Source organism: Apus apus, chromosome 14, assembly GCF_020740795.1.
Source record: "Apus apus isolate bApuApu2 chromosome 14, bApuApu2.pri.cur, whole genome shotgun sequence".
NCBI classification, from domain to species: Eukaryota; Metazoa; Chordata; class Aves; order Apodiformes; family Apodidae; genus Apus; species Apus apus.
The window spans coordinates 270,451-291,394 of NC_067295.1; the positions used below are offsets into that span (position 1 = coordinate 270,451).

The 20,944-nt window shown below is 49.2% G+C and overlaps 1 long non-coding RNA gene across 4 annotated transcripts in view; it reads left to right on the plus strand.

The window, feature by feature from the left end:
• Positions 1–20,944, plus strand: part of LOC127390301 (uncharacterized) — a 74,946-nt gene that overhangs the window by 48,951 nt on the left and 5,051 nt on the right. For all 4 annotated transcript variants that reach the window (XR_007890840.1, XR_007890841.1, XR_007890842.1 and 1 more), the window contains exon 5: positions 20,308–20,561. This is a non-coding gene — a long non-coding RNA (uncharacterized LOC127390301). The remainder of the gene's footprint in view (positions 1–20,307; positions 20,562–20,944) is intronic.

Sequence of the window (20,944 nt, forward strand, 5' to 3'; positions counted from 1 at the left end):
GTGTGGAAAGCTTTCAGTGCTCCGTCGTTTACATTTAATTAATAGACAGTCTGTAATCCCTCAAAAGTGAGATGTCTTCTCCTGCAGTCTCATCAAAATAAACTGTTTTAAATAAATCAAGAATTAATAATGTTCCTTAATATTAAAGGCCACCAAGAAAATGCAGCTGAATGTTCTGAACAGCAAATCCCCCCAGGAGACTTGGAACAAAGGGTTGTGAAAGAGCTGGAAGAACAGAAAAACAGTGCTAAGTGCTGCAAGAGAGATCCTTGGTTCACTGTGCAGTTGCTGGAAGTATGGAAATGGGGGCTCAGGCCCCACCCCCAGTGGATCTCTGTTCCAATGAAGTTCTCCTGAGTAGCAGAGGCCATGTCTCCGGAGAGCTTGCCTGTCTGTGGTTTGCCAGGCTGGGCTTCTCCCTCTGAGCTCTGCTCACTGTCCTGTTGCAGGACAATGTGGGCAGGACCCTCCTCAGCTCTTTTTCTTCCATGCCTACCTCTTTCCATTTAGGTGACCCATGCTGGGAGGGAAGTCCAGCAGCTTGAAGTCAGCCCCTCCAGGGCTCAGCCTTGTGCAGAAGCTGCTGTTTGTGGGCAGGACAGTGTGTGCTGGGACAGGGTGAGGGTCTGCCCTGCAGCTCTGTGGTGCAGACCATAGAGGCAGACCTGGGGGATGCTCTGTGCCATCTTGCCATTGCATGTGTAGAGCTCTGCATTTCTTGGGGAGGACAGAGAAAACCAGAGTAAGATTTCTCTTAGGATTGCTGTAACAGGTTAAGTTCTTTTGTTAAATTACATCCAGCTGAGGATTTTCTGAGAAGAGCAAGTAGGAGGTTAGTTCTCTGAAAGGCTTGTTCATCTTGTTCATCTGATCATAATCCCATTAATGCTTAGTGTGTATTTCCTGCATTGCATTTGACAGAAAGCATCAAAAATGATCACAACTTGCTTTGCTGGAGAGTTTATCATTTATCCATCTAGAAACACCAGTAAGCTCTACATCATCCCCACAGTCTCCCTTCCCTGTGGTCATACGGAGAATCACTTGACCTCTGCCATCCTGTAACTCGACAATGATTACAATGCAGTCACCTGTATTTTGCCAGCTGGAGATACCTTTTGTCATGAACTCAGGGTTATGCAAGTGCTCCCTAGGGGGGATCACTGGAAAACTGAGATTTATTTGTGTGGTAATAATTGAGAAGCTCATTTTACTCCAGTAAGGATCTTTCAACCACAATCAATTTCACATGCCATCGTGAATAATGGAGGTCAGCAGAGCACTGCAAGAGCTCAGCAAGCTCTGTTGACAATGTTAAAATGCAATAAACAGCAGAGCGATGCAGCTCTGCATGAGTGGGTGTACATTAATACTTGGTCAGAGAGTGTTTGATTGGCAGACCTAGTCTTTTAGGATCTTTCTGATGAAAAATCCTTCACATTCCTGTCCTGGGCTGCTGAGAAGGCTTTGTTGAATTCCCTGTGGCAGCAGGACAGCCCTGTTCCCAGTGGGTGAGGGGAGAGGCAGTGGCTGCTGCTGCATCCCTGGCTCAGCCAGCAGTATTTGTGCCTGCTGGAGGTCTCCCCAAAACGTGGCACTATAAACACTGAGGGAGCACAAGAGCCACTCGAGTGGCTCCAGCCTCTGATTGTGCTGCTGGTATACAGTGCTCTGGAATAGGAAACATGAAAATAATGAAGTGGATTAATTAGCTAATGTTTGCACAGGACCTGGAAGATATAAAGCACTATATAATTGCTAAGTACAGTAAATTAATTAGTTAATGTTTACACAGTGCTTTGTACATATAAAGGCAGCATGGCAGCGCTAAGTGTAATTATTTATTAAGTTTTTGCTATTTGTGAAATTCGTTACAGGCAACACCACCACCAGACATTTTATTTTCCAGTGTTGCCAAATGCATCCAGGCTCCCCAGGAACAAATGACATTCAGGTCCCACCACAGACTTTGGGGGAGGGTGGTGGGGTGGGATGTGGCTGCACCTGTTTTCCAGGATGCTACAGCAGATGGGACAATGAGGACATTGCATCCTCATGTACTCCTGCTCTGCAAAAGAGCAGGGAAATATGAAACTATTGCTGTATTTATTAGCAGACAGAAACTTCTCCGGTCAGTACCTCTATTTGGGTAAATAATGAGAGCAGGCTTCTCCATGCTTGTTGAACAAGTTAATTCAATTTGAATTCTGTCTCCTAGACATATGCTCCTATGCTATTTATAATGCTCTGGGTCAATAAGCAGAAGACACTCTTCTTCCTGGGCTTATGAACATGGGGGAGAGGTGGTGACAGAATATTTGTCACTGCTGGAGACCTCACAAACACTGCAAACCTGATGCTTTTCTGCAGAAGCAACTGGAAGAGTGTGTGTTGACACCCAGCCTTTAATGGGCTGTAGTAGCAGGGAGGGTGAGGCTTGGAGTGTGGAACCAGCAGCTGTGTAAGGGAACAGTGCTTGAGGAGACCAGGGCTGTGTCATGCTGCCACTGACTGCTGTGGGAGGGCAGGAGGGCAAGGCTGAAGAAAAAGAATCTGGCCCTAAATTAACAGGAAATTTGGAGTCTCCCAAGGTTCACTGCCCTGGTTCATTCCAATAATCTTCTCCCTTTCTTCTTATGTGTTTTGCCAGTCCTGATGTGTAGGACTACAGCTCACTGCAGAGCAGGGCATGCAGAGACACTGGGAGGCCCTGCTCCAGCTCTGGAGATAGGATCTTGGTCTTCTGTTCACCTGGAAGCTGTGCTGCGATTGCTCCAGCTGGCTCCCTCCCAGCACTGCATGCTCAGGCACCAGTCTGTGTATGGAGTCATGCCAGTAGCCATTCTTGGCTTTTAGCCACTGATGTTCTGGTTGGTAAATGGCAGAGAGAACAACATTTTTTGCTGAACATGGGAGGAACATTTAACACCCAGGCAATGCTGAGCAAATCTGTGCAGCTGAACACTGTCTGACACCACACTGGTACATCCTTACCAAGGAGGCAGGAGCTGCCCTTGCAGGCTGTGCCAGTGCCAGCGCATGCAGCTTTGTGGGAGAAGGTGCAAGGACGTGCTGTGTCCCTGGGAGATCCAAGTCCAACAGGGGCTGGCAGCTCTGGGAGCTACGGCAACCAGGCAGGCTGCTGCTAATGACAGTGCCTTTGACACATACATCACTGATGTCTTCATCTGTCATAGAGCAGTGCCTCCTACCATCTGCCGTCACTTAACACCTGGAGACGGGCTTCCTGGTGCCTTTTCCCCACTTCTGTTTATCTCTCTTTTTGCATTTTTGTCTTTGCAGAGAGCAGAAATGTGTGAAGAGGTGGAGGCTTATGGGAAGGGAATGGGAAGGGAGTGGGAAGGGAATGTAGTCCTTCCCCTGGTGGCAGCCAGCACCTCACAGCTGGCATCAAGGGTGCTCCTGCAGCCTGTGCCCTGCCTGCACCAGGGGGCTGTGCCGAGCTGCCCATGGGCTCATAACTGACAGGGTGCAGGGGCAGAGGTCTGAGAGGAGCTTACTCCATGCCCTGAGAAAACAGGTCTTTCTTCAGCTGCTTTTTTAGATGCTTGGAGGGCTGCAGCTTGTAAGTGTAGGCAAGCGTCCTTGCCATATGTTGGTCTGTGCTTGTTTATGGTCTTTGTTTGCAGGACCATGATCTCTGTCCGTCAACACCTTAGTGAAAATTTGCCAGAAGGTGAAAGCACAGATTTTGCCTATTAATTATATCCTTGGTTTATGCCAACAATTTCTTCCTCAGATACAGTGGCAAAGATGTACAGGAGGTCTGAAGCAGCCACAGTTGAGCAGAGAGGGAAGAGAGCCAGGAGCAGGGAGGCACGGAGCAGGCAGGATCCCCTGGCAGTGGAGATGCTCTGTAATGCCTGGTTGCCAGGCAGGAGGGAATGGCTTTAAAGAACATCTTTATTAGGGTGCACTACTTAGCATCAAAGAAATGTCAGGGCTTTTCTATTCTGAGTCCCTGCCCAAGGCACTAAACTAGCCTGTCATTCAGCAGTCTGAGTACAAACCAGAAGAACCACTGGTGCAGTCCTAAAAAGATTTATTTTTCCACATTTAATTGCCCTTTTTACTTTGTAAACATAAAGGTTGAAGCTTAAACTCTTGACAGCTCCAGTAGCCTTTTTCTTATCTCCTTAAAAAATGACATTCAGCTTGTTAGATTTTTCTTCTACTGCAATCCAAAATCTCACAAAATCTGCACAACTGTTTTTTAAAGATCATTGAAGCATTTCAGTACTCACTTTGGGAAAAACCCGTCAGCTCACAAAAAGACAAAAGCTGGAGCCTGAAGAACCAAGACTTTTCCCCATGGCAATGCAGGATAAAAATACTTGGCCAAAAGAGGTAAAGCAAGCAATCAGCCTTCCACCTTTTCACTGGGAGCAGATTATAGCATGCTTACCTGCTCCTGTTATTGTTCCAGAAAGAAATGAAAGTCCAAAGACAGGAGAAAAAGAAAAGCAAGCATTAAAAAAGCAAAACTGGTTGTATCATAACAGCTTGAAAAGTAAATGTTAATCTTAATAAATCTTATTAAAGTAAATCTTAATAAAGACCAGAACAGGAGATTCAGAAGTTTGCTGGTAGGATGCTGTAGGTGTGATTATTTTATGCTGCCCGTGTTGCTGTACTTCACTGTGTGCTGGAGACTGAAACAAGGCCCCTTCAGAACAATTCAAGCTTTTTACATAGAGAACAGAAATGTAGAAAAATCCTCAAAACACATTTTGAGTAAATCCTTTGATTTAAACCACAAGCTTGAAATGACAAATGGGAGAGAGAGGCTTCAGGAGTATCTGTGTCTATCACAGATCCTTCATCTCCCCATTGTCATCAATAAGGAAGCAGGAATGATTGGCAAACTCTAATTACCACTTACTCTGCAGAGCTGAGCACAGGCAGGGCTGTGCTTTGTGGTGCTTGAGGAATAGCTGTCACAGCTGTTACAGTGAAAATATCTCTGTTAAGATTTTTACCTTCTTTTCCATCTTGCCCAAAAATAAATATTGGTGTTACTTGTGTGGGGCTTTCAACAAGGTGTTGAAAGAGGACAGCTCTGCAGCAGGTCAATTTATCATTATTACACAACATCCCTTTCCATAGGTACTGCAGTCTTGAGGCCCCATGGTTTCTGTAATAGTCACCCATTTCTTCCTCTTCCTTCTATATCCATGTTGCTGGACTGGACATATTCCAAAAGTCCTGTCTGGTCCCTCGTTTCATGGCCCATAGTGATGGCTGTGCTCACAAGGAAAACAGATGAAGGGTTGCTTTTTCTAAAGATTTACTGTCTGCTGCTGAGTGTGCCTGTAGAAGGATGAATCTGGTGTTCTTTGCTTTATTCAGGCTGCTGAGTGGTTTGTCCATTCAAAGTTCTTTGATGTTTCTTCATACAGACATTTATGGACTGCTGGTTTGGATGCACAGAGTGTGAATGGGTATGTGCTCCCTGGTGACTGTCAGTTGGCTGAACATTCACACAGGTTGGTGAGGGTGAGACAATCTCTCATTGCTGACCCATTTAAAATTTCTATCTCCTTAGGTTCAAATGCATTTGCTGCGCTTATCTCATTCCAGAGCCTTGCTACTTCAGAAGCATCTATTCACTCACCAGCAATTAGTGATGTAGGCAGGTGCTCCACATGTGCTGGGAAGCTGACCCCAGAACAGTTCTCTGACCAAAGATTTAACTCCATAATGATTTTGTCACTTCCTTATTGGGCTAAATAGTGAATACCAAGGAACAACACGTTACTGCTGGTTACTGTGACATCCACCCTCAGTCAAGCAGACCAGCAACTCAACATCACTAATCATGAGCTGTCAATGTCCTTCTTCACAAACCTCTCATGTACTTTTCCATAGATTAGACTTTTCTATCCAGTGCACATTTTAGTTCCTGTGCTTTGTTGTTCACCTGTAGTACTAATTTCCTGTCTCTGTTGTAGGCTTTAGTTGTGTTCATGCAGATATGTTTGATTGCTTCCTGGCCCACACATTTTTCCTACTGTTTAATAGTGGACATGAACTTCATATCCAGAGGTGTGTAGGTGCAAGTAGAGGAACCTTGTGTACATGCTGCCTAGTTTTCACTGGACCACACTTTAATTAGCCTTGTATTTCTCCCTTAGCCCATCAGGTACTTCATATCTCTCTTGCAAGATGCTCAGCTGATAAGCATCTTAGCTCTTCACCAGGCAGTGTGTGCACTTGTGAGCTGCCAGCCAGATTATTATGATTAGACTGTAGTTTTGATAGTTGTTTCCTGTCTTTCAAGCCTGAACAGATGGCATGCTACTCCCAGTGCAAGTTTTGACTTTCATAGTACTTCCTGGCTTGGCCAAATGACAGTTGTGTAGTCTTCACATGTGAAGCTTCTCAAGGGGATCCTTGCAAAGGGAGAGGAGCTACTGTGTCCTCTAAGTGCCCTGCAGAGTTAGTACCCACTCTAGGGGGGTGCTGGGATTAATTTGCTTTTTTTGGATGCAGTCATCCAAACTACATTTTTGTTACCAAGCTTATGAGTCTGTTGCTGACACACTCTGTGTCATATTTAGGCTCTGTATTTTAGAGAACCAATGGTTTTATGTCTGATGAGAGATGCTTCTTTCAGATTTTATGTTATAGGGTGTCCATTGCAAAAGAGACAACCACAAGACCTTTGTAAGATCCAGACAAAGAGATCTTTTTCTGTCACAAAGAGAAGAATCATTCCAGGTTTGCCAACAAATGCTAGGCTATATTGGTGTCTGTCTGCATGGCTTTAGCAAGGGATAGAGTTGGGTAGAAGTTGTGAGCAAACGGGAAAAGGAACGGGGAACCTGCAGAGAGCTGATAAGGGATTTGCTCTCTGGATTTCCAGATCTCCTTTTTCCTGGGACAGTTTTCAGTTCCACCATATCATGTTTTCATATCAATCTGTATTGGACCCACAGCCCTAAGTGAATCTCTAGCTACTGTAGAGGGTAACTTGGCTGGGCTCCTTCTGTCCCTGCCATCTGTGAGGCTTGTGTCAGCTACAGGAGCCCTCTGTGCCCTCCTGGGTGAGAGGGCTGAGGAGGTGAGGAGGGTGGCAACAGCTGCCAGGAAGCAGGTCCTCCTCAACAGTTCAGTGGACTTGGGAAGCATCCTGACTGCCTTGTGAAGATCTTTGAAATGAATGATCACCAAAGTAGGCTACTGTCTGCCAAAACATAACATCTCTCCAGCACCTAGTCCTGTGAGAAAACAGCTCCTTCTTATGAAAGAATAAGCTTTCATCTCTTCATTTATTGCATTGCACGAGAACAACTGGCAGCCTGCTCACATGACCCAATTTATTAACTAAATCTCATTTACTAACTGGGGACAAATTCTTTTTACTTGTAGCTGCTGAATACAAATGAGGTTGGGCTTCAAAGCTGCCCAGGTGCCAGGCAGCTTCCTTGGCCCATTTGTCCTTGTGTCAATAGCAGTGTCACTCTGCCAGTAATAAACCTCTCTTCTGATGGGCTCTGCCAGACATGAGCAGGTTGCTGAGTCCAACCTCAGGAACGCTTACACAAGAGGAACACCAGACTCACTGGGGGACCCGTCTCTATGTGCTGAGTTGGAAGCAGTGGGTTCCAGCTCAGAGGAACATCTTCCCAGCACTGGCAATCATTTCTGCCAGACTGTGTGCCCTGCCCAAGTAGCAGAGCAGGAAGGGACAGCCTTGGAGCAGATAACTTCCTAAGGGCAGCCATCAGCCATGCCCAGACTGCTCGCTTTTCTGAAACCCTTCTGCTACCTCTGCTCTTGGTAGTTTTCCCTGGATAGGACCCTTTTGGCTCAGCATTTCCAGTTGCTGTCTGGAGTAGCATCTTGGACGCCTGCTCCTCTGTTATGTCCTGTGCCTTTGTACAATTCCCTGATGGTGGGTAAAGCAACCTTTCTAAAACAGGCCAGCACGCGCTCCTCAGGAGAAAGTCCCTGTGCTCACCCGCCCTCTGCCAAGACAGTCACTGTGCAGAACGTGCTCGTGCCTCTTGGCAAAGGCTTTTTCAGGAGGCAAACAAGTGTGTTTGGTTTTTCAAATCTCTAGACAGAGCCAGTCTGCTGACCATGTTTGCTTCCTCTTCATACCTTCCTCCAGGTTTAGTGGTTTCTTCTGAGCGGGAGAAATGGCAATAAAGACAATTCTTTAAAAACTGATTATCTGAGAGTACAGATTGTCAAGATTTATGCTGTTGGATAAATCAAGCTAACTGCTGAGAGTTAATTTGTCTGACCATAAAGTGGATCCAATAAGTGTAAAACAAAACTAATTGGTTCTCTTCCATACAAATTTAATCATACTATAAAATGTGATCAATGCAAATAAAAAGCATTGAGTAGGTTAAGTGTCAAGAATCTATAAAGGAAAACATGGCTTCCATGGCTTCTGTGCTTTCTTGCAGGAATTGGGAACTGCACGGGTTTCCATCTCTGTACAATCATCTCACGGTGCCATCCAGTCTGAACGTACCAGTGCTGGTTTCTGTGCTCTGTGTGTCAGAAGTAACTTGTCCCTCAGTCTTTGTAGGTTCTGTGGTTTAATGTGTTGAAGCGGTTGGTGAAATGATACGTGACTCTTGTGTATGCTCTTCTTGGACACACAAGCCAGACGAAACACATCGAGCAACAGCCCTTGCTGTCCTACAGCAAAGGGGTGACTGGCACCTGCCAGAGGCCCCAACATGGACCCTGTCCCAGAGTGGCTGCCAGCCTTAGGGGTGCATGCAAAGCACCCGGACTTCTGCTGCTTGGGCTCTGCTGCACCCCTGCACCCTTCTCTTCCCCCCAGGCAGCAGGGACACTGCTGGGACCTGGTACGCTTGCTCACATGAGCCCCCTCTGGGCTCTCTATACCTTTCTGGTCCCAGAACAGCCACCAGCTGCTGATTTCTCCAGAAGTTCTGAATTCCTGGCCCTGCCATGTCTCTCCAGGGGTCTGAGGCTCTGCCCAGAGCTCCCTGACTCCTTCCATACAGACAAAAGCTTCAGCTGAGGATGGGAAGGAGCACTGTGCCATCTCCTGGGGCTCGCCTGGTGTGCACCCTGTGTGTTGAGCCTCTTTAGTTGATGTGCAATTGCCAAGGCAGCCATCTGGTGAAGCAAGAGGAGGCTGCCAGGACAAGAGGTACAGCTCTACCACAGCATCCTGACAGTGGTTCAAGACAAATTAGATGCAATCAGCCAAACTGAAACCTTTTAAATTCATCTGTTGAAAGACCTGCTGTGAGAGGCTGACACAGGCTGTAGTTATGGTGATGGCTGGAGCGTGGCTGGGCTTGCTGCTGTTGCTGCTTGTGTGGAGAGCTGCTAAATCCCTCAAATATGCAGGCTGCAGAGCTGATAGATTTTCTAAACAGCATCTCCTCAGTTTCCCCATGTGGATTTCCAGCTTGGACAAGACATGGAGGAAGGCACCTACAGCTTGGCAGAGGGGAGAAATAAGAGATAAAGAGGAAGGGAAAGGAAAGGAATAGCCTAAGATATCTGGGATATTGAAGGATACAGCTTCTGGCAGGCAGGGACGGGAGGGCTGGTGTCTCTGAGCCAGGGTCAGTCTCTCCACTGCACAGGAGGGAGGAACAGCCCTGCCCAGGTGTTCAGTGTCCTTGACACTGGGCAGTGGCACTGGTCTGTCTGCTGCTGCCCCTGAGTTTCCAGAAGCACAGCTGGCAGCCTCCCACTGTGCCAGGCAGCATGGCAGGCCTGCTTCCCCTTATCACCTTTCTGCTTCCTCCCAAAATTTTGAGGTTAAGTTCTAGTATCTCATAAGACATCATGTTCATATCATAATTTCAGCCTGCAGAAAGCCCTTTCCATGCAAGGGCCAGGATGCATACAAATTGCTGCTCTAAATCTTCAGCTACAATAAGGAAACTTCAGATGCTGACAGTTTACTTGGTAAATGCGTAATATAGCTTAAATAATTATTTAATGCAGAGAAATGGAAAAAGAGAGCATCCACATGCTATGTTGTAATAAATTACAGGCTGCAACTTGCTGGGCACTAGCAGCAGCAGCTCTAACGAAGGGTTCCACCATGACCTGGGAGGGAGGCTCAGGCTGAGAATTTACTGTGGGAGGGCCCTGCCAGGAGCTAATGGATGTTGAGAGGCTGATAAGCGAGAGAGAAGAACCCCCTGCAAGCCCAATTATACCAGTGCTGATGATCTTGGCAGAGTAAACAAGTGCGGTGTCCTGCTGCAGCCCCAGGCTGGCTGTGGGGCTGTGGGGCAGGCCCAGGCAGGCCTGTGAGGGGAGTGGGGCTGGGCTGGGCTGGGGGGTCCCGGGCAGGAGCAGTGGGCTAATGTGGTTTTCACGAGTGTAGCTCACAGTGTAGCTACGCGTGGAGTGTAGCTCCATGGTCAATGATCACTTATGGTTTCTGCTTTGCTGTATCTGCTCTGTGGCATTTGGGAAGGTGTGCAGGTCTCCCCCGTGAGCTCCCTGACAGATTACAAGGGCTGCACTTCACTGAGCTCCCTGTGTTCTGCCATGTCAGGCTCACAGCAACATGGGGCTGCCCAGGTGCACCTCCGCATAGCAGAGGATGAACACAGCAGCAGAGATGGAAGTGGCAATAAAAAGTAAAATGTGTAGTGTCTGCCCTTTAAAATATATTAGGCAGGTTGTAAATAAAGCTATGTATTTTTAGGATGTATGTGGAATTGTTCAGCCTGTAGCTCTTAAGGAATCTGACCTTAAAGAGAAGAAATACAGCTGTGAGCAGCTTTCAAAATGTTCTCGGAATAGGCAGACAGGACAAGCTTCCTTGCTTATTACTTTGGCAGTATACGAGCCTTGTTAGGATGGTGTGGTTTGGGAGAGCAACTCAAGCTCCAGCACTCCTCTCACTGTCAAATAACCTCAGAGTAAAGAGACAGAGAACTTGGGGTAAAATACCAAGTGACTGGTGAGATTCAGGGATCCTTAAACCTGGCAGTCAGGACAGTCTTGGCTGGGTTGCTCCACGTGCTTGTCCCGGACTTAGGAGCTCTGATGGTATGAAACTGAACCAGAAGCAGTCAGCCTGGTGCCCACTGGTCCTCCTGTGTGACGTTCACAAGGCTCCTTCCTACACCCTCCTTCTGGTAAAGCATCTTGTAGGGTGTGGGGGCTCAGGCTGAGATGTACTTTCTCCGAGGGCAGTGGAACACCTGTGTCAGTGCCCTGTCTGTAGCAGCACCTTTGGGGCGAGATGGGCTTTTTTTTGTTACCAGATCTGTTCCACTCTGTGTAGGGTAAGTCAGCTTTTTGGTGGGGAGAAGGAAAGAGCTTGTGAGCAAAGGACTTGGTTGGGAACAAGGGGAGGTGTTTTTCAGGTTTTATTTTGGTGAATGTTGAGGAGTTAGATGCCTTCCCTGGACAGGCAGAAGTTACGGCCCAAACTGGCAAAAGCAGCTGCAGATTTGGGTTGCTTCTGTTTTCAGACAGCCTGGGGTTAGATCCAGGTCTTGTCTTCTGCTGGTGTAACTCAGTCTTTCTAAAGGATGAATTACCTCCTCCCAGCCTCTGTTTTCTGGACAATATAAATGATTTGTGGAGACAGATGTGAGGTGAACCTGGGGATCTGAGCTGTAGCTGCTTTATTTTAAATTAGTTCTTAGAGAAGACACAGATTACTTCCTATGTGGAGGAGGAACCGGTAAATCCATCCCTGCACATGCTGGTGTGGGGAAACAGAATCTCCATGTGCTCTGGGCCCCGGCAGAGAGAATGTAAACAAACTCCAGTTTTATGTCTGACCAAGGAGACGTAAATCACGTATGTGTGTTGAAGCCTTTTAAATGTTTTGACTTTTTCCAATCCATCAAGGCCTTTAATTGTAGTTTGAGTGAGTTGTTCTATATGTAAATACCAGTTAATGTTGAAATTGTTTATAGCCAAATTGTCTGCTTATGCAAATTGTGTTCCAAGATCACAGAGCTTGTAGTGCAGAATAAAAATGTCTCTTTTATTTAGTGCTAGAAACATTTCCTTTGGCTGCTGCAGCTTTCTCAGACAGTGTTGCTCTTCCATGCAGCTGGAGCGGGTGGAGGGTTCCAGCCTCCATTGTAGAGCGGGGACATGGCCAGGCAGACCTGAAGTTGGTCCCCTGGGATTGTGTCAGTGCCTTGTTTCTGCCTGCCTTACCTGTGGACTCCGGAACCCTCCACAAACCTTGGGAAGCCTTGGGGCTTTCTCTGCTCAGCTCCAGCAGGCATATTTATGGTGCCCAGTGTGCTGCAAACACCAGCCAGGCTTCCTTCTGCCTCCCTGCCTGCTTGGGCTGGGCCAGAGCCTCCCCTGGCTCCCAGGGCTGACAAGCTCGGGTGAGGACCTGTTGCTGGTGGCTGGTGTTCTTGGGGATTCCTCTGTCTGACTCATGCATTAATTTGAGGTTCTGATGCAGAAAGTGGCAGGCACTAAGAACTGTTCCTGGTGGGGGAAAAATGAAGAGAAATCAACATGCTGCTCCTGCTTGTGCTGTGCATAAGCAGCAATCAAGATCATCACCTGGAGATAAATCTTTTCCTGCCGTCACACAGAGGAAGAGGAGCAGTTACTGTGGGCTTTGCCTCCAGGTTTTTAATCATGGGGGAACCCATGCAAATTGATGGCTCACCCATTATAAGAATTGATGGTCCTGGAGGGTTTGCAGGCTGGACTCAGATAGCAGATGTACCTGATACACAGGAGGGGAGCAGAGTTCACGTGGGATGCGGGTGTGCCTGTACGGCTGCATGCGGAGGCTGCCCCGGGGCTGCTCCCTGTGCCCAGCACCATGCTCCCTTTCTCCTGGACTTCTCAGTCAAACAGCACCATTGATCTGGCCTTTGTGTTTGCTTAATATAATTGTTCCATGGGGAATACTGCAGAGTAATAACAAGCTGCACAGCCTGAAGTTGGGCTCCCATATTATTTCTTCATTAATATTTGTTGATCATCAATATATATTCACTCCTATTTATCACAAGAGCACCAATTACCAACCATAAATTCTAACTGTGGGGAATATTTCAGTCCATTTTTATTAAGAAGTGATTTTTAAAAATGTTGCAGAGGCTTTTAGCCAGTTATGTGCTACTAAATATTTAAATCTGTATCTCTTGCTGCATGCTGAATTACAGCAAGGGGATATTTAATGCTCCCATTTCTCCAGCATAGATCTGTGAAATCTTGACTGGAAGGAAAATGCAGCCATGAACAGCCCAGATACATGCTGAGCACTCGCTCGTGCCTCACACCCCCTGGCTGGTACCCGCAGCGATCCAGCCCGAGGGCTGGGCGCCCCTTCAACCGCCCTGGGGTCTCCAGCCTGTGCTGCTGGGGACATGGCACAACCACCCCCGGGCTGCTCCAGTGCCCTGGTCCAGCACAGCATTGCTGCTGTCAGCATCAGGAGCTACGAGTGCCTGGAGGCCTGTTACTCACCAATTAAACGGTGAGTTTTATTGTTCAGCCCTGAGCCTGGTTTACGATATGAAAAGCTTTCAACAGTTAAATAGTACTAATATTAACCACTCCCGCATGGGCTCTAACAGTCTCCCCCATTAAAAGTGTGATTAAGAAATTAATTCATCTGAAGGGATTGGCATGCAGTGCTAAACAATGGAATAATGATTTTTTTTTTATTAAGGCTGAACCCTTGGCTGTGTGGAGAGAGGAAGCCCTGTTGCTCCTGCATGATGGTTGCAGCAGCAGCTAAAGGTGGTGGGAGGACTGAGCCATGGTACTGTGCCAGCTGTGGGCTCCCAGAGCAAAATACTGGCTTGTGAGCCTGTCTTCATGGCCAAGCTGGGGTCTGTGGCGGGGTGGCACCCCCTCTGCAGAGGGGGAACTGGCTGTGCGGGGGCTGCAGTGGCACCTGCTGTTTGCCAGGGTGGCACACGCCGGCAGACTCTGCAGAAGCGTCTTCCTGGCTGCTTCCAACCATCTCCCATCCTGGAAAAGAGTGAGCAAGGGAGGGAAGGAGCAGCCTCCAAAGTGGGGCTGCAGTGCTCCAAAGAGCTGTTGTTGGAGGAAACGGAGGGCGTCACTGCTGGAACGCCAGTAGGAGCTGTATGCTGCTCTTGCATACAAACACTGAGAATATTCATACTGTGATTTATCCCATTCTTTTTCTCCATTGATTTTAATTAAGTTCACTCTCTCCTGCCAAGCCTGGGGAACACAAGCAAAAATTAAAAATACTGAAAGTCAGGTTGCTTTGCACTGGAGTCTTCCCAGCCTTCCAAATAACAGAAGGAAAGGGGGCCCACACCACCACACAGGCATTTCCTGTGCTTTGCTAGTCCCTAAATAATAAACATAAAATTAAAATCCTGTTAGGAGAATCACAGAAGCTATTATACCTCAGCAGCTGATACTGACTCTGATCAAATCTTTTATGTGATTTCACAGCGTTCTGGGCTACTCACTGTGCACGCCCTGATCATGTTAGCTGTGGCTTGATTATTTTTTTTCTCTCCCCCACTGAAACAAAGCAAAAAGAATGGCAAGAAAAACCAATCTAATCTTGTGATACAGGTTTGTGTCACACTTAAAATGAGCAGCAGAGCAGCTGGGGCTGCTGTATTGCCTTTGCAGGCAGAGTGCTCCGGGGAGCAGATGCTCGGTCCTGCAGTGGATGTGCTGGCCTCCCTGCATCGCAGGAGCTGCTGCCTCGGGAGCCCCGTGGGGGCTCTGCCCAAGGAGGGGTTTATTTTCTGCCTCGCGTCCATTGCTCGGTGCACACCCGTCCTGCTGCTGTCCTGTGGGAGTGGTCAGGATGCTCTGTCGAGGCCCATGAAGCAATGTGAGGATAATCTTGACTTCCATCTGCCAGGAGCTGGTGCTGGCAGCACGGTGGGAGAGCCCCTGGATCCAGTGTGTCCCGCTCTGACTCTGCAGCAGGACAGGCCCAGCTCTGCCCAGCCCCACCTTGCTGGGCACTGGCTTCACCCCCGGGGGCAAGGGAGTTTCCTCAGTACCTTTGCTTAAAAGCACCTCATTGTTTGCATTGCCTTTATTCATACAATAAATACTATTATAGACACTAAGAGTACCAGAAATGAGATGAAGGTATCCTAGACCTAGATCTCCACATATTTATGTAGCCACAGCTCATGCAGCTACAGAGAAAGCAAAAACGTGGAAACTTTTTACGTGTCTTTCAAATATGACAGGCAAGCAAAAGTAGTCCCCCAAAGTAACCTGCCTGAAATCAGAAACTGGTTTAAGACCCTGCATTATATAGATATGTCTTCATCCTACTTTTCAACAGTTAGGCTCATTCTCCATATCAGATAGGGAGATAAGGGGATAAACGTACCTCTTATTCCACCCTAATTTTAATTAGTTTGGTCATCATTTGGATATGAAAAATTAGGAAACCTCAGTAAAACCTCAGTAGAAATTCCAAAGGGATATAAGCCAGGACAATTTACTGTTTGCCAATCTGTGCTCTGCTCTGGTCATAGGCACTGATGGTGTCTTAGTTTTTGATAGATGTCTGGTAATACCTGCAGCAATCTCTTTACAAAGCTTAATGACCTTGGGTCATTTAGGCTTTGAAATATTTCCACTACGTGGGAATAAAATTTGCAAGGTTGTTGCAATTACACTCCAGAAGGTCATATCCATCTACCTTTGGCTAAAGGTCTGAACACCCTCAAGGCTACCACCACCCGGTGGAAGATGAGCCTAGCTTGTTTAGCCTGCTTCCTGCCTTGCCCAGGTGGATAACTGGGGAAATCCCAGGGAGGTAGGATGTTTCATTGGCCATTGGCTGGTGGGAGCCAGCTTGCCCTGAAGGGACAGAAACCTTCATTTTCTCACTTCTGAGTCTGCTGGTTATTTCAACAGACCAGGAGTGTAATGGCTCCTGAGGACGGGATTAAATACACAAGGAGAGTGGGGACAGGGAAAGCTCTCTGGCTTCACAGACAGCACCATCCCCTCCACTTTGGCCAGTCTTCCAGCCTGGAGACAGTCCCTGCCTCGTCCCTGCAGTTCCCTGGGGGTCTGTGCCCAGCTCTAAGCCTCGTGTCACTGTGCCCTGCCCAGAGCAGCTGCTCAGGCTGCAATTTCAGAGCCTGGCTGCACTTTCTGGAAGCTTCTTTTGGAGTTGAAAGGCTTCTGTCGCAGAACTTGGGGACACCAAAGGTGCCAGCACCCACAGGAAAATAGGAAATAAGTTGTGGGTGCTGCAGCAGCCCTGTCTGTCCTTGGCAGGCTGAGGAGTCTCCAGACTCCCTGGGACAGAGCAGACGCAGGCGAAGAGCTGGGGCTGGAGGACAGCCAGCTCTGCTCTGTGTACGAGCTTGGCGCTGGCGGGACTCAAGTGTGGGTTGGAGACTGCTTGCATTTCCTCCTGGATGTGACTTCCCCATGTGCTGCCATGTGGCTTGGCATGGAGAGCTGGGACAAAATGGGAGAAGTGAAGGGCAGTGGCAGCCCCATGCTGGCAGTGCTGGCAGGTGTGAGCTGGGCCAGCTCAGGGTGGGGGCACAGCATGGTGGTGCTGTTGGTTTGATGGGGATGCAGGGGTCAGTGGTGGCACCCTGGGGACACCAGGACGAGCAGTGTGCTCCTCTCATAGAGGGTGGTGTCCTGTGTGGCTCTGTCATGTTACATACAAGATCAAGTTTGGCATAAGTGTCAGCTGATTCTGAGCTGCTGTTACACAAAAAGCTTCTGAGTGACAGAAAGAGTCTTCATGAAGCATATTTCTGGAGTCCTCTGGCCAGATCTTGCACAATGTCCACAATGATCATTGCAGGCAGGCAATTTGGGGCCCAGCCTTTGGATTAACCTATGAAAACCAATTAAGTAATCCTCACTTAGTCTTTGTATTGTGTAGCAATTACTTTATTCAAAAAGGGTATGATGACATAGTCTCAAATCAATCTCTTCTGGTGGGAGGGAGGTAATCTGGCTCCTCCTGGCCAAGGGAGATGCCCTCAGAGCACTCAGAGTGATGTCCTACCCCTCATCACCACCAGCCCTCGCCAAGCTCCAGTGAGGCCCCTCTGGAGGGAGGTAGGGGCTGGTGGGTGCTGCTCTGGATGAGGGGCTTTGTCTGCCTCCCTCCAACCACAAGGCCAGGCAGAAGGAAACATCTTCCAGGAGTGCCTGGACGCCAGAAGAGGCAGCTGGGTAAGTATGTGAGCCCTGGAGAGGAGCCCAAAGGGCTGGGCTGGGGGATTTGTGCAGGAGCTGCAGTTACAGTGAGGCAACAAGGGTTCAGAGTCTTTCAGATGAGTGTTTGCTAAATGCAAATACATGTGTGAAATGCAGATGAGTGTGTGTTAAACCTACCCCCACCGTCTTAGCAGCGTGGAGTGCCTGCAGCATGTTTGCTTTGCTGCAGCTCCTTTACTTGCTGGCTGTTGAGCTCTGCCTCTCAGAGGTGGCTGTTGTGGGGACCCTCAGCCTCTGCAACCAAGAGTGATTGAGTTAATGGGAACCTCCTAGAGCTGCCAGGAGAGGGAACGTGTGCTGGAGGTTGCTGTCGTGGATCCTTTTCTCTCTGTGGTGGTCTGCTGGAGGAATATCCCTTGTGGCTCTGCAGAGGCTGTTCTCACTGCGTTTGGTGTTTCCCTGGGCTGTAAGAGGCCTCTCCAGAACCAGGGCTTAGCTCAGCCTGGTGGGCTCAGGCCAGTGGGGGCTGTTGGTTCTCATGCTGTTGTCACTGATGAAAGTGGCCTGAGAAGCAGAGTGTCCCTGGACTGTGACAGCCCGACCCAACTCTGAGTGCTTTTGGGGGACAACTGGCTGTTACTGCGTGCTGCCCAACACTGTCCTGGCTGGAGGGCCCAGCGGTGGCAGCCACAGCTCAGGAGCTGGGCAGCACTGGGGCACAGTGTGCTGGCATGTCTGGAGCACTGACCTCTCCCTGCCACCATGGCCAACGATCATGCTTTCAGATACTGCTATTGCACAGGTAATTAATGTCAGAAAGCCGCCACGGTGCCGTTGCTAATAGCTCAGCAAAAGGAGACACATTAGTCAATTAGCAACTATTTGATCTGACAGAACCAGCAAAGGGCAGAGCCAGCTGCCACCCCCCGTGGCTAATCCGTGAAGATTAGAGATTTGTCACTCTGGGGACATGGTGGGGACCATGGGAGGAGGGGAGGGACCCACAGGCAGAGCCTTTGCCCCGTGCTGGCTGCAGCTTCCTTTGGGGCTGGAGCAGGCATCAGCTGCTGGCTGGGTGTCCTGGTCCTGCTGTCCTGACCTGGGAATGTGGAGGAACTGTGGAGCACTGTCTGCAGTGACAGACTGCCCTTTTCTAGGAGATAAGCTACGTTCCTCTGGAGAGACCCATCTTATGACTTTTGCAATATTGGGGAAGTACTAAATTAGAAAGAGACCTCTGAGCAAAGAAGTAATATCTGCATATGTGAAGGCCTCAACTGTAGGCACAGCAATATTAGAGGATTTGTGAAGTTTTAACGCTATTGTTTCATTCCTGGGTTGATGCCATGAGACACCACGGTTCACTTGGAAATAAAAATATGTGAAGGATGTGGGTAGATCAGTTGTGTCCCCTCCCCAGGGTCATCGTCAACTGTCTGAACTGCAGCTCTGAGCTGGGATCCTTCCCCAGAGCATTCTCGTGTCTCAGGGCCAGGAGGTGCCCCAAGTGCTCTCAGCAGCCGGTGCTGCTCCCACTTGTCTGCTCTGGTGGTGCTTGGGGACCCCAGCAAAGGGGGGAGAGCAGTGGGGGGAGCTGTGGGAAGCAGTGCCCTGAGTGCCAGCAGGAAGCAAGTGTTGGCTGTGGGAGAGGCTCGGGGTGCCCGGGCTGTGCAGGGGGCAGCGAGGGGTCTGGGAGGACACAGCCCACGGGCACAGCCCAGCGCGGCGTGCAGAGGAGGGACAGGTCCCTTCCTGCAGCACCGGGTGGGAAAAGGTGTCCTGTGCCCATGGGGAGCCTCGGAACTGCCCAGAACCCTACAGTCACTGAAAAGCAGCTCCCAGGAGACTCTGTGCTGCGCCAGCGGACTGGTCCAAATGCTGCCGGAGCCACCGGTTCCTGCAGGATTTGGACTCCTCCTCTGGAACCTGGTGGTGGGACCTGGCGAGGGGGCTGCTGCCTCCACGGGCAGCTCCATCCTTTGCAGAGCACCATGCTTTTCTGTGGCCGTGGTACTTTTTTCCGCCATTGCCTGGGGGATGCTGGTGTCAGTAGCTGGGATTATTTTTGCTGTAGCAGGAGACTCTGATTACACCTGGTGTCCTTCAGGAAACTGATTCTTTAATATTCAGTCTTGTCCGATGAGGGCTAAATTTTATTCCTAGAATAACATTTAATTAAGCATTCTGGCTCTCTGTGATGCACCAGTGATCTGCACAGATGCACTTACCTTCATCAGCTCTTTTAAAACCAGCTGGAACTGAAGTTAGAATAAACTGTAAAATTTATGGGCTGTTCCCTCCCTTTTTAATTAGCACCGTAAGTGTGTGACAGGAGGCCTCGGGCCAGGGGAAGGAGCCATTTACTTGTTTACTAGCACCCTTACTCTGCAGCCTCGTCCAGCAGCATCCCCCCTAGATGGAGCTCTGCAAAAGCATTTGAAAGCAAGAAAGCAGTAATCTGTTGCCCTGCAGCCACTACCCCCCACAGGTCATTAGAAAAGTCTTTTGTTTGTGCTGGTGTGGGAGGGAGCTGATCCCATGGTCAGCAGGCAGGGATGAGATGAGGTGGGGTGGGATGGGGCATCCAGGCACCCTGGGTGGGGTGAGGCTGGGTGACCACCATGGGGTGGATAACAGTGGGGTGGCAGCTGCTGCTGAGCGGTATCAGTGAAGAGGATCTGGTGCTGGAAAGGTTCTGGACTGGGCTGTGGGCCCAGCCCTGGCCATGCCCCTCAGCTCCTGCTCTGGTCCTGGGGACTCTGGGGCAGTTCCTTAGCACCAGCACTCTTTCCCTGGAGCCTTTGGTACCACCCTGCTTTCTACTTTCCATCTCCCTCCCTTCAACTCCTCGATCCCAGGATCCCCCTCGTGCCTTCTGTGAGTGCCCCCCAAGCCTCCTAGCATCAGGGATTGTGTTCCAGGGACGATGGCATGATGGCATCAGAGGAAAAACAGATGTTTGCTGTAGATGGGTGCTGCCTTTGTGCCTGAGCAGGTGCTGCCTTGCTGTGCCATGACCATATCCTGCCCTCACAGCTCACAGCTCTGCTGGCCCCTTGGCTTCCCTTGTGGGCTCTGTGCAATCCCTCTCCACATGCGTGGCTAGCTAATGGATGGCTGAGCATGAGATGGAAAGTGAGCTCGGATTCAAAATCTGGCATTTCACAGGTTTCAGACCAGAGGGACAGCTCGGCTTTTCCAATCTGACCTCCTGCCAGAGACCTGTCAGAGCTGGAGGGGCAAGAGGACGCAGCTGCCCAGAAGGGTCTGCAGCAGAAAGAGCTCGAGGAAAAGTGCAGCTGGTTCTATGAGGGCACCTTGGTTGTTCAAAAGCCCAGAAGATGCAAGAGGCAGTCAACTGCACAGAGTGCTGTGGGGGTCCCCCCTGATGATTCTTTCGTTGTCACCCAGAAACTTCAACTGTAAGTAGCAAAAATGTGTAAATGACTGTGAAAAAAATCTGACTATGTCATTGCATGAAAGGCAGATGAAGAGGGAGGAAGGCTGAGCATCAGCACAGCTGGTGAGGCAGTGGGAGGGTGCAGGGTTGAGGCTGAGAAAGCAAGAGGGTGGGGGCCCAGGCCTGAGGCAGTGTCTTCATACTGCAGAGAGTGTTGCATCAATGTGGTCATGACTGGCTGTGCAGATGGAGACGTCAGGGAGCCGGGGCAGCTGTGCAGGCAGCTTGGCACTAGTGTGTACGAGGACAGTGGAGGCTGAGGACACAGTTGGAAGCAGGGAGCAGTGCTGTGGGAGGGGTGGTGTGCCTGAGGGGCTTCCCAGGACTCCCCAGTACTGGAACCCC